Source organism: Suricata suricatta, chromosome 14, assembly GCF_006229205.1.
Source record: "Suricata suricatta isolate VVHF042 chromosome 14, meerkat_22Aug2017_6uvM2_HiC, whole genome shotgun sequence".
NCBI classification, from domain to species: Eukaryota; Metazoa; Chordata; class Mammalia; order Carnivora; family Herpestidae; genus Suricata; species Suricata suricatta.
In genome coordinates, this window is record NC_043713.1 from 42260863 (window position 1) to 42274950 (window position 14088).

Consider the following 14088-nt stretch of genomic DNA (forward strand, 5'->3'; position numbering starts at 1 on the left):
GAAAGAATGAAATCTGGCCATTTGTAGGAAAGTGGATGGACCTTGAGGGTGTCATGCTAAGCGAAATAAGTCAGGCAGAGAAGGACAGAAACCATATATTTGCACTTACAGGTCTAACAGGAATACAGGAGAACCCTAATGGAGGACCAGGGGGAGCGGAAGAGGGAAAGAGAGTTGGGGAGAGAGAGGGATGCAAAACTTGAGAGACTATTGAATACTGAAAATGAACTGAGAGTTGAAGGGGAAGGGGGAGGGGGGAAAAGAGGTGGTGGTGATGGTGGAGGGCACTTATGGGGAAGAGCACTGGGTGTTGTATGGAAAACAATTTGACAATAAAATTATTATGGAAAAAAAAATACATGGCCAGAGGCGCCTGGGTGGCTCAGTTGGTTAAGCGTCAGGCTTCGGCTCAGGTCATGATCTCACGGTTCGTGGGTTCGAACCCTGCATAAGGCTCTGTGCTGACGGCTAGCTCAGAGCCTGGAGTCTGCTTCAGATTATGTATTTCCCTCTCTCTTTGACACTCCCTTGCTTGTACTGTCTCTCTCTGTCTCTTAAAAATAGATAAGAAACTTAAAAATTTAAGAAAAGATACATGGCCAAACTGTTTTTTACATTGTTCCTTTTCTCCTGGAACTCATATTTACATTCCATTTCACTGCAGAATTTTATTCTACAATATATTATAATGTATTTTTATGCATGAAGTCTTATACTTGGTAACCTATCCATATATTTCTATTTTCCAGAATCATACGATTCAAATATTTTAATTAAATTAATATTTTGATAATTATATAAAATCAGTCAAACCAACATAAAAAGCATCTGATATTTTGATAACTGGTAAATATGCAATGTTGACTATTACCATAAAAACATAACTTAGCAAAAGAGACAAAACTTTTAAAATATTACTTCATGTGTTATAATAATTATTGTTAACATATGATGCAGCTCTGTAGCAATTCTATCCATTTTACTTATATGTGGAAGAGAGCATTTGGCAGTCTTGTTCAAATAAATAAGTAGTTGCGAAAATAGAAGTCTTTTTTTTCCACCGTAGTAACATTACCCAATTATTTAAACTACATCCAAGTTTTATGTAAAAAAATCACACCTTATCAAAATCAAAATTAATAGTCAAGTGTCAGCCTGCTCAGGTTCTTCTTTACATTTTGTTGAAAGAAATACATTGGAAACAACTTGTCTTGTAAAGGATTTACTGCCAGGGTCTTCATTAGAGGCTTTCTCTTCTTTACGATCCACAATACTTAGGATTGCTTCCTTGTTTGACACGTAGCAGATTTATCCGGCCCAGAGCAGTACACCAGCAAGAGACTCTGGGTGATGAGAGGAAATGTTCATTTTTAAAGTGGGAGAGGGGTCACGGTTAAAGAAGAGGTAAGATCTAAGAACGAACATGGCATCTCAACCACAGATCAGTTTTTCGAAAAAAGTAAAAATGAAAGCTGAGGGTTTGGAAATTCATTCCCTTAGTCCCATGCCTTTGAAAAGCTTATACAGAAACTCAAGGATACTCCTACTTCATTGTGAGGACTATCGCCCTAAACTACACTTTTCCAACCAGATTCGGTGGCCTAACACCTCCTGAAACAGACTTCAGCAGGCCCCGCCCGTGCTCAGTGGCTCTCAAGGACTCTTCAGTGTGTACGATGGAAACACACGGACTCATGAATCCATCTCAGTGTGACCGCGGCCCCCCTCATCTGTCCTCCCACCTTGATCTCCTTCCTGGGAATCTAAAATAAGCAGTCTGCTTTAGTCACCTGGTCTGCTCCCCATTTTATGTGCATATTTTGCTTACTTCTAGATCGTGCCTTTGCTCCTGTGGCTTCCTTAGTTTGGAATACCTCATCCTCTATCATCCTCCCCATCTAAAGTTGGTTACCTTCTTGGTCCCTTCACCCAGATTTCCCCTACTCACTGCAGAATTCTGGTGAATTTATATACAAAACATGGCTATAAATATATAAACCACTTTCTTTCTGAGGAAAGAGAGAGTTGCATTGCCTAAACATATGATCTTTTATTGTTTGTTACTCTTTGATACTCATTAATCTTGCATTTCCAATTAGGAAGTGATTGGACAATGTTTCAGAACAGTGTTACATTTCTGTAACTCTCACACTAACAAACTAGATGCCCAAAAAAGGAAGCATAAAAAGTAGTTTCATTTGACCCAAACTCAACCATCAAACATAAAATAGCTTTTTATTCTCAATCATTTTGGGCCTTTCATGTGTCTTTCCAAAAGTCCTCTGGACATCAAACAACCAATTAGATCTCCCAAAAGAACAGTGGCAAGTAAACTACTTAAGTTCCAGGGAATGAAGACAAGCACATTTTCAACAATGTAAGTTATAATTTGTCCAGTGATCCCCTACTAGACAGTACAAGCACCTACAGATAAGTGAGTTGACACTGTAGAAAACTGCCAGAAGAATCTCTACTAAGTAAATAGATTTGGGGGTCGTGAAATGCATTTCCCCCCTACAGATTCAGAATCTACTTGTCACAGTAACACCTTGGGTCACTAGTCCTGGTGAAGAAAAACATGCTTTATTGCTTCCTACACACTGTTGCCAAACAGACTGGAAAATGACAAGACAGAGATTGAATTAAAAAACATCGAAACCTAATTAAAACCTCAATACCACCATCACTAATCTTGGAGATGTTTTATTTGCCATAGTGAACTAATGCCTTCATGTAAGGGAAGCAGACTGTCTAAGAAAAGGCCATGTGGAGTTTCTTTGTGAAGCATACATAAAGTTATGGCACTCATCTCTAATGGGCATTTCTCCCACCTAAAAGCTTGGATTTACTGATAATTTTAATTCTAACTACAGTTAATATATGCACTGCTAATTTGATTATGATTTGTTCTATATGATTTTGATATTTAAACATTTCAATTGTAGCTATTTTTCTCTCAAAAAATATATAGATTATATAAATTTTTTTACCCAAAGTTAGCACAATGATAGCCACATACTCTGTGACTGAATCACTATTACCTCAAGGAATCACAAGTAAGGCACAGCACAGTACCAAGTATTCTAACAAGATAGCTTTATTGCCTTAATTTACAAAAATTAACTTTGAATTTCTTTTTGAAAGGGTTCTATGAAGTTATGTAAGCATTTGGGGGCCAGATATATGAACTGCCCACAAAGGATGGAACAGATGATATATTTGTAGAAAAATGTAGACCCTAAGTACAACTTGTTGCTGAAACAAGATGCTGATGTACCTTTTGACCTCACATAATGTGGAAGAAAGAGGGAAAGATTAATGGTGATTGAGATACTGGTGAATGATCTCAGAATCACAATTCTGGTGAAGTGAAAAAAAGAAAAATAACCAAAAGAGATGTTTGTTTCCTGATGACCAAACAAGCAGATAAAAATGCATTGATAGTTGACAAGTGACAATAGATCAGTACCATCAGGATCACACACACACACACACACACAAAGGAATTTGTGACAAGTCTAGAGCTTCTTATGTGGTGATGACTCAGTTTCTGAAAAAGAGCTTAGGGCCTATCAGTAGGAATTGTTTGGTCAAAAATATGCAGCCTTGTGAGAGGGTACAAAGCACTGGTATTAGAAGGGAACACTAGCCTAAGAGAGTATAGTGCAAAGACATGTGTGTATGAGCAGTTGTAAGGATGGAAACAGAACAGTTCTTCTCCCATACTCCTGTCAGTGCAAGAACAAAGAGAAGCCAAAGAAATAAATCAGCACTGAACATAAAATGCTGAATAAAGAAAAAAAGAATCTTTGTTGTAAATCCAAAATATTCATTATCTTAATTTTACTTGATTGTTTTCAAAGCAATTGGCTCTGTTGATTGTGCCCACCTGCTTGAAATCCCCTTCTCTTGGTTTCTGTGACACACCATTGCCTGACTCTGCCAACGATGACTACTGCTCATTTTCCTTTGAGGCCCCTGTCGTGCATCTTCACACATTATTTTTGGGTTTCCTTAATCTTCTGCCTTTAGGCTTCTTCTCTTTTACTCCATAAAATTTCCCAAAGTAATTTTACCCATGACTTCCACCATGACCTTCCCACAAATAACTGTGAAATCGATCTTCCATCTCAGATCCATATATCCCACTACCAACTAAATATCTCCAACTGGATGATCTATAAATTACAACATGTATGAAGCCAATTCTTCACCTCCTTGACCCTCTCCTTCCTTGTGTGAAGAAATGGCACCAACATTCACTTGGTTGTCCTAGAGGAACTCCAGAAGTCATCATCTACACAGCAGTAGTAAACACTATGTGCCCTGCCCAAATCCCATTTACTAACCACCGTGTCAGTCTCCAAATTGCTGGGACTATTGGCCATTCCAATTCACAACTGCCACCTTTCTCTGAAAAATTGTCCTTCGTTGAGGAAAGCCACCTCATTAGTGACTCTTAGTCATTCCAGAGTGGCTCACAGCCCAATATTGACTGTTACAGAGTAAAAAGTCGCCTCTCTTATCTCAATGCTGTGGGTAGTTTATGTACCAAGAGTCCCCCTCTTGAGGACAGGCAAACCGTGACTTCACATGAGACCATGTCTTCGCTGAATTCTTTCCCCTTCTCTATTCTGCTTGAAGAGAACTAGTTGTCTTAATAAAGCATAAAGACCTGATGCCTTATCTCAGGCTCTGCTTTAAGGGCACCTAACCATGGACACTCTATATGTCCAATATCTCAGAGTGTTATCCATTCTATCTTCTTAAGAGTCTTCAAACATGTACCCTCTCCACCTTAGTTTGGGGGGGGTCATAGTGTTTGGTTTTTTTTTTATCATATTCTTACCTTCTCTATTTTAATAGAGTACAAATGAGTTTCCCTTTCTCTTGTCCTACTCTTTCCAATCCATTCTCATCATTGCTTATTTTTCTAAAATAAAAATTTAATCTTGTGATTCCCCAGCTTAAGTTTCTCCTGACTATGGGACAAAGTTATATATTTTCATCCTGGCATCCAAGAGGCCTCACATTTCTGTCTCTAATATACTCTGTTGACATTCTATCCCTATCCCCATTGCTAGAGCCCTAATGGATCCCACACATTTATCCCAACTTTCATTTCCATATCTTTTCCATCATTTGTAATGACTGCTGTGACCCAGCCTAACCTCTTCACAGGATGAACGATTCCAAGTTCACCTTCAAAACTGCTCAGGAACCAGACCTGCAGGAAGCTCCCCTTACTGTTCACACTTTTCCCTTTTGATTCATTGGTCCTTAGCTCAGATAGTTCCCCTCTGGTCCCCTGTGCATATCTGTCTATGAACGTCTTATAATTTCAATTACTTATTTCTTTTAATACTCTGTGAGCTCTTTGAGTACAGAATCTTTTTATCTCCTCTTCCTAGCCTAGGGATTTGTATATAGCAGACATTCAAAAGAAATTTAAAAGGTCTTAGGAAGAAAAACAACAGCAAAAATGTCTGGCCCCCGAGTAGGGCAGGGAGTCTGAGCTCCATTAAACGATACAGTTACAGCTTGTACACAAGTGAATTGCAGCACACCCTAGGAAGACAATGGAATGTCCTGAAAGCACAACTTGGTCAGATGAAGTAGACCAATAAAGAAGAGGTAACTGTACATATTTTACTAGTTCCTAATGAGTTGGCATTGGAGTTATAATGGAAACTCATGTAGGCATTCAGAGCCAGTTTCAAGAGAATGGGACCTAGCAACTGCATAGGGCTTAAAGAGCTCAAGTTTGGTTTAATGCTCTGCTGTCACCATCTTGGCATTTTTAATAATTCTTATAAAAGGGCCCCATCTATCCATTTTTCACTGGCCTCACAAATTATGTAGCAAGCCCTGCATATATTATTTCCAGAACTAGCTACAGGTTAACTCATTAGGGAACCTATATAAAAAGAATCTTGGCCATGCAATTACTTATTTCCAAGTTATACCTTACTTTATAAAGTGGGTTATTCCTCCCACAGTCTCTATTCCCTTAGTTGCCTCAGCTGGGGTTTCCCTGGCATCAGAGCTTGAGACAAAGGTTTAAGTGTGTGGGCTTTAGTTGAGGGCCCAGAAGAAAACAAGCTGGGAAGGAATGTAGACCATATAAGGCTGCACTACACCTTACATGGCTGTGGGGACCTCAGTTGCCCACACCATAGGGGCAGAATGCTCAGCCCACGGAACCTCACGAGGAGTTTAGTGAACTATCTGCTAGAAGCTGTGGAAAAGTGTAGCATTTATCCATTGGCTCTCATTCCCCACTGGTCAAGGATAGCTCCACAGAATATACTCCTCCTTCTGTTGAGCACTCTCTTGTATCAAGCATGTTCCTAAAAGCATCAGAAAAACCAGGACGGGTAGGAGTGTGGCCCCCAGTGAGGCACTGCCAAGTCGCACCTGCACAAAGCTGGTCAAAGACTCGCAGCAGCCGGGCCCAAAGTCATAAGCAGGGCTGAGGAGACAGGACATACTACTAAAGAAATGTCTAACAGCACACAATTCAGTTCCTTTGACTTGTATTTTTATTATCTATTTGGATGTTTGCCTCAAATACTTATTTTTTTAATTCAAATTTTAGTTAGTTAACATACAGTGCAAAAATATTGGTTTCAGGAGAAGACTTCAGTGTCTCATCACTTAGATACAACTAAAATGAAAATTTCTAAGAAGTTAAAGAGGAGACTTACTCTACTTGTACCTCCAATGTGCAGCAGAGTGCCTAGCACAATTAGATATAAATAAAAAGGATGTCCAAATGCAAGTCACCTTGTTTCAGATTAGTCTGACTTCCTCCTGGAAAGTCTAGAGCTTAGTCAGAAACAGCAAGTGACATGAGCCACAATGCACAGTACCGGGCCCTCCTGCTCTTTGCAGTGAGTTTTTAGAGAGCAGTGGGACAGAGAGAAGCAGATGCTTCACCTAACCTTTACCTTCACCTCAAGAAAAAAGAGAGGAGCTTTATGGGAGCCACCTTAAGAATGTTGTGTGTATTGGGGGTGAGGGGGTACCTGAGGTGTGAAACCTGACACATACCTGATGGTTACAGAACACATGATGCATGGCCACTGTCACTGTGTGGCCAAAGCAGAGAGAACTAGTGGGTTGTACTAGGACTAGATTGCAGTTTGACAGATGGCAGGACAAGAATATATGGAATTTTTTTCTCTAAAACAAAGTGGAATCTTGGAGGGCCTCTGACACCCCACAAGAAAAAGTCTGTGTGAGGTAGACTGAACTAGGATATCATAAACAGCAAACCAGAAGAGAGATATAAACCACGTTGTGGAGACTTTCAACTGAGGTTGGTCATCAGAGAAATCTTGAAAAAAACACAAAGGCAAAAGAAGCCCCATGACAAAAATGCACCCTTCTTCTTGTCCCCTTTAAACTCGTTTTAGAGGCACCAGGAGCCACCGCAAGCAGGTATTGTAGGTTTCCAGGCCCAAAGTAGTAGTAAGCTGAGGCAAGTGAGGAAATCAAATGAGTTAAGAATTCAGAGTTTTAAGTATGACAATGAACCAAATACAGTAGTAGAAGGGTATTGTTCTTGGTTCAGAAGATAATAGGAGGCCTTTTCTTTTTCTTTTTAATCTCAGAGTAACTAGAAAATCTATATGACTTCCCCAGCATTTGTTCCATTGGGTAGGACATCTCTGTTCTACCAGTAGGGTTGAAATAGGTAGAATCTAAAACACAAAACAACACACAAACAAAACAGACTCTTAAATACAGAGAACAAACTGGTGGTTGCCAGAAGGAAAGTGGGTGGGGAATGAGTGAAATAGAAAAAAAGGATTAAGAGGTGCAAAATTCCAGTTATAAAATAAATAAGTGGTGGAGATGAAAAGTACAGCATAGGGAATATAGTCAATAATATTATAATAATGTTGTTTGGTGACAGATGGTGACTACATTTATGGTAGTGAGCACAGAGTAATGTATAGAATTATTGAAGCAATATGTTGTACACCTGAAACTAATATAACACTGTATGTTAATTATGTTTCAATTAAAAATAAAAAGAAAGAAAGAAAGAAATGGGCCATGGGGAAACTATCATCTGCTGTCACTATATTGAGTCCAACAAATTCATTATATCTGTAAGAACTCTTTAATACTTGTTTGATGACTGCATGTGTGAATAAATTAATTAAGTCCCAGCTGAAGACTTCTGGTATTGTCAATGTAGGAATTCAGTGAAGTCAGATTCCAATAAAAATCAGTAAAAAACTCCTATAAGATTGGCATCTTAACTGCAAAGATCATACACCTGTAGCCTTGAAGACATCATGCCTCCATAGACCCAAAATAAAATGCATGTATTTCATTCATCAAGAGGGTGTAGATCTCAAAATGTGAGATATAGGAAACACAGGTAAAGTATGCACTTATTCTGCCTTTCTCCTACAAAGGCTTTGATGTAAATAGATCTCATTAAGAACTGGTATAGGGAGAGGTAAAATAAGCAGAGGAAGTTTTACAATCTTATCTCTTTTTTTTTTCTAGTGAGAAATGATTTACAGATTGAGTGAAGTCAGATTAATCAGAAAACAAAGTTGAAAATATTGAGTGACTGAAATTACATATAAGGAAGGAAGGGAAAATAAATTTGGAGGGAAGAGTGGTGTGCACATAATTTTATCATATTTTACCTGTAATTTTCTTCCTGTATTGACTGAACTTTACCTCTTCTTCCTGCCACATCTCCTAGACTCCATTTCATTTCTTAACTCCAAAAGAATCAGCCACTCATTCATTCAAAGTATCATTTTATTCTCTGTGCTGACTAATTAATATTCATTTGAACATCTGTTGCAGAATTTGTCATGTAATAAGAACACAATAATTTATATGTAAGTATTCCTTGCTTTTCCCCTCCCCTTACCTCTTGTTCTTTTCTCTTTCTAAGAAACAAGATGCCTTCTGATTAGTTTCTGGAACATCTTTTGTAGTGCAGAATTTAAGTACTAAGTTGAATTTCTTGAGGAAAGCTGTCAGAGTTTTAGGAATGGATCAGATTCCTGGGGGGGGGGGGTCCCTGCTCAGTTACATACAGCAAATGACGCTTTGTGAAGGAGGCAGTAAACAGGATTATTTTGTCAAAGGAAAGATGAAATGATAGAGGATATCAGTATGGTTGTGGTTGTGTTAATGAAAGACAAGGAAAGAATTGGGGCAACTGCGAAAAGAGCAGCACTGGATGTAGCAGCACTGGGTTTCAGCAAAAAGAGAATTGGGTTTTGGTGGGAATCTGAAACTGAAAGACAAAGAGAAAAGCTTTGTGGTAACTGTGAGTCTAAGAGACAGGAGAAATAATGAAAGGAGATCTGAAAAAATGTTGGTAGATGCTACTTCAATTAATATTCTCTGAGAGGTGAAAGTTGGGACAGACACAGCCATTTCCTTCTTTTTCTCCTGATTAAAAAAAAAAAAAAAACAGTCACATAGCAGGTGGAGGATGATCTTGATCTGAGTAGCTTCACCAGCCCTAAGACACAAATCATGACCTGATAATCAGTCCCTGCACTAGCATTGCTCTTGGTCAGTGACTGCTGTAGAGTTGAATGTTGAGTCCTGGGTCTGACTAATAGGTATAGTGGGAAGTCTGACTAAGAAAAGAAAAGGGCTTCCATTCCTGAATAAAAATGCAAAGTTATTAAGGAAAGAGTAATTTTCATCCTCTTCTTCCTTCATTTCTTATGCCTTGATGCAGAATTGATGGCTGAGGCTGGAGCAGCCATCTTGGACCATGAAGATAAAAGCCAAGAAATCTTAAAGACCTAAACACTGACTAATTATTGAGTTAAGTGATTAGTTATTAAGCCACCGAACTAATGCCAGTGATCTACTTTAGGATCTTCTACAGTGTGAGAAAAATAAACTCCTATTTGTTTAAACCACTATACTTGGTTTTCCCTATTACTTGCCACTGAATGCATTCTTAGCTAATCGAGTAAAGATCCCACTTTTGATAACTGACAGTATTTCCAAGAACTGCTGGAACTGATAGAACATCAACTTAAGCCAGAACTGCTAGCAATCCTAAGATTTATCAGCATTATTATCACAATGCATTATAATTAATTATGTGCACATGTATACCTCTTGCTATGAGACCCTCAAGAAGGACTGCATTCTGTTCATTTCCAATCTTATCACAAATATAAGGGACACGGTGGCAGCTTATTAAATTCTGGCTGAATGAATGCAGACAATTGAGGCTAACCCCGGGACAGAGTAATAAAAGAAGAACCAACAGTTAAGGTATAAACAGGTTCTTCAAACTCAAAAAAAGCTTTCATTTTAATCAATAACTTTTTTCCTACCTTTAATCATTTGAACTACATAAATTTTGAAATAAATTAACTCTGCATTTTCTAAGTTCTAGGGTTCCAAGTCCATCTTCCCTACACACCAATCCCACCTAACCCACTCTTTATTTAGAGTTAGCTAGGAGATAATACAAGCTACAAGATAAATAAATATAACTTACATCATACTTATTACATTCTTTTTTTTAGTTTTTTCCTCCTGTATGACAGGATGCTTGAATTAAAATACTGATTTGCAAATTCTGCATAAATTTACATATTATTTTCAAGCATCCTTAACTCTAAGCTTGTAAAATAAAACCCAATTAATTAATTAGTGCAACCTATTGCAATTGTATTTAAACCCAATATTCACAGCATGGCACACAGTGTATTTTTAAACCAAGTAATTAAATCACATTCCAGTTCTGAAAAAGCAGACACATAAAGACAAAGAGCTAGTGACAGACATGGAAAAAGAGACAGAACCAGAGGAAACTGGGCCTCCCCTATGTATTCAAATTTAACATCAGTACTAGAAGTCTAAAAATTAGAAACATGCATTAGAATGTTGAAGATTCTAATGTCATCAGCAACCGTAGGATAATAATAAGAGATCTATTCTGGATAAAACAAGGAACAATTTACTCTCAGTGCAGTTCTACAGAAGTGATATTTCTAGATATTATGTAAGACTTGGGTCCTCTCTCCTGATTACTACTGTAATTGCTGCTATGACTGCAACCCACAGAAATGCCTCTATTTCCCTTGCAGTTACTATCACACAATTCACACTTAATCATTCTACAATTATTTTATATATGTTGTTTTCTTTCATTAATTTAATTGTAATCGCTACAAAGTCTAGGATCATGCCCTATGTTTCTGTAGTCCTGTGACTCACTGGGCATGCCTTAAAAGATAGATGTGCAAAACCTTGAACCAGAAAGCCCTCCTTGAGCAGTGAAGACTAAAACATTTAAGAGCCACATGGAGATCATTTAGTGTTGTTTATAAGTGACTGGTATGCTAAGAGACAATACCATAGGGCTTTTGAGGAAATCGCATCCTAGAAGCAGAACCACACATTGGCCATTAGCGGAACAAGTTGAAAAGAATAACACCGGAGTTTTAAAAAGTAAAGGAAATGATGGACAAAATGATGAAAGATGAAGAATTAAGTGGCAGAATTCAGAGTTGTAAAAAAATTAACAATGAGATTTCCATAACTAAAAATCAAATATCTAAAATTAGTTCAGTAGAGAGGTCAACAGCACTTTTTGAACAAAGCATTTTGAATAAGCTAATAAATAAAGAAATATCAAAACTGAAACAGAAAGAAAATAATAATGGAAAAGAGACTTCAGAACATGTTGGGCAAGACAAAAAATGTAATGTTTATGAAATTAGAGAACAAGAAATGATTGACAAAGGAATGGGATAGAACTATCACTGTAAAAATAGCAGTCAAGAATTTTGTTTAGTCATAGAAAGGACATAAACCTTTGAATCATAAAGCTTAGCAAACTCCAAGATAAATGCAAAACAAAATAGAACCAAACAACCACATACCTAAGCTCATCTTGGTAAAACTGCTAGGAACTTAAGAAAATTAGGAAAATCTTTAAAACAGAGAACGACCTTTGAAGGATAGTAATAAACTTGACTGACTACTTAATTTTAACAATAATCAAATTATCAACAATGAAAATTCTTCAAGGGAAGACAATGGAATGACATCTAAGTACTGAAAGAAAATAAGTACTAACCTAGACCTATTTACCCACCAAAATAGCCTTTCAAAAGCATTCAAAAATGTGTTCTAGATTTTTTAAATGATAGAATTCATTGCCAACGGACAATTAAAAGAGAGTTCCTTAAAAGAAAGAAAACTTTACTGGACCAAAAAAATAAATAAAAAGAAAAAAAGAAAAAAAATGAAGGAAATAATGAAGCACTGCAGGAAAGGCAAATATATGAAGAATTAAACATAAAGAAATAGTGATTACAAAAGGCAATTATCTGTAATGACTTACACAACTTATAATACTTCCACGTGACATGTGTGTCAAAGTAATACAAATGTCGTGATAGGGTTAAATAGCATTAAAGAGCACGTTAGATCTGTTGAAACTTAAAATTCAGAAGTGTTCTGTGGGGCGCCTGCGTGGCTCAGTCAGTTGAGCGTCCGGCTTCAGCTCAGGTCATGATCTCACAGTTTGTGGGTTCGAGCCCTGCATTGGGCTCTGTGCTGACCTCTAGCTCAGAGCCTGGAGCCTGCTTCAGATTCTGTTTCTCCCTCTCTCTCTGACCCTCCCCTGCTCACACTGTCTCTCTCTCTCAAAAATAAAACATTTAAAAAAAATTTAAAACAAACAAACAAAAAAAGAAGTGTTCTGTAATATGATGCATAATGAAATCTTCAAGGTAAACCCCCCAAAAGCATATATATATATATATATATATATATATATACTGATCTAACAAGTTAACAGAAGAAAAACATTAAATAATATAAATATATTAAACATTTTAATCACACAAAATAAGGTCAAGAAAGAAGGGGAGCAGAATTATAAAAGAGACAAGCTAAATTACAGGCCTTATGAGATGACTAACAATCTTTACAGCATTAAATTCATGTGAGCTAAATAATCTAGTATTTAGCTTAATAATGAAAAACCAAGTGTCAGGCTGAATACAAATGAACCATATGCTACTCGACAAGAGACAAACTTTAGGTAGAGCACAGAAATATTATAGTGAAAGAGTAGAAAAAAAATATATCCTACAACAATACCAGATAGTTGGTTTGGCTGGTTTAGATAAACTAATATTGAACAAAATAGGCCTTAAAAGCAAAAAAAACCTGTTAGAGATTAAAAATAAAAAGGATATTTAAAAATGATTAAATGTCAGTTCAACAAGAAGATTTCAGAATCTCAAATATATATTCTCCCAATAACACAGCTTCAAAATATGCAAAGCACATACTGACAGAATTAAAAGAAGAAAAAGATAAATCCATAAGACCTTAACAAAATCTCAATAACTAGTAGAAAAAACCAACAACATTTTTTAAAAAGCTTAAAAATATAACCAATATGAACAACAAATTTAACAAAATTGATCTAACAAACATGTATAAAATAGCTCACTTAACAATAATAGATTTATCTATTCAAGGTCACATGGAACATCTTCCAAAACTAACCACATGTTGAGCCAAAAAAACCCCACAAAAGCATCAACAAATATCAAAAGATTTAGATGATAGAATATATTTTCTGAACACAGTGGAAATGAACTAGGAATCAATAATAAAAAAAGAAAATCTCTAATTTCTAAATATTAAGCATTGTTATTCTAAATAATTCACACATCAAGCCAGAAATCAAAAAAATTAAAAAATATTCTTGAATGAATGGTGATGAGGATACAACATATAAAAACACATAAGATGCAGCTAGAGCAATGTCCAAAGAGAAATTTATGCATTAGAAAAGAAAATCATCTAAAAATCAATAACTGATACTTTCATTTCAAGGGCTTAATCAAAAATAATGAGTTAAACCAAAAAGAGTGAGTTAAAACAAAAAATTAATCAACAAAACCAAAAGTTTTTTTTAATATTAATAAAATTTATGAACTCCTAGCAAAGCAAATTGAGTTAAAAAGAGAGAAAATACAAATTACCAAAAGCAGGAATAATAAAAAGAAAACTCATCACAAATCCTAGAGAGACTACAAATTTTGT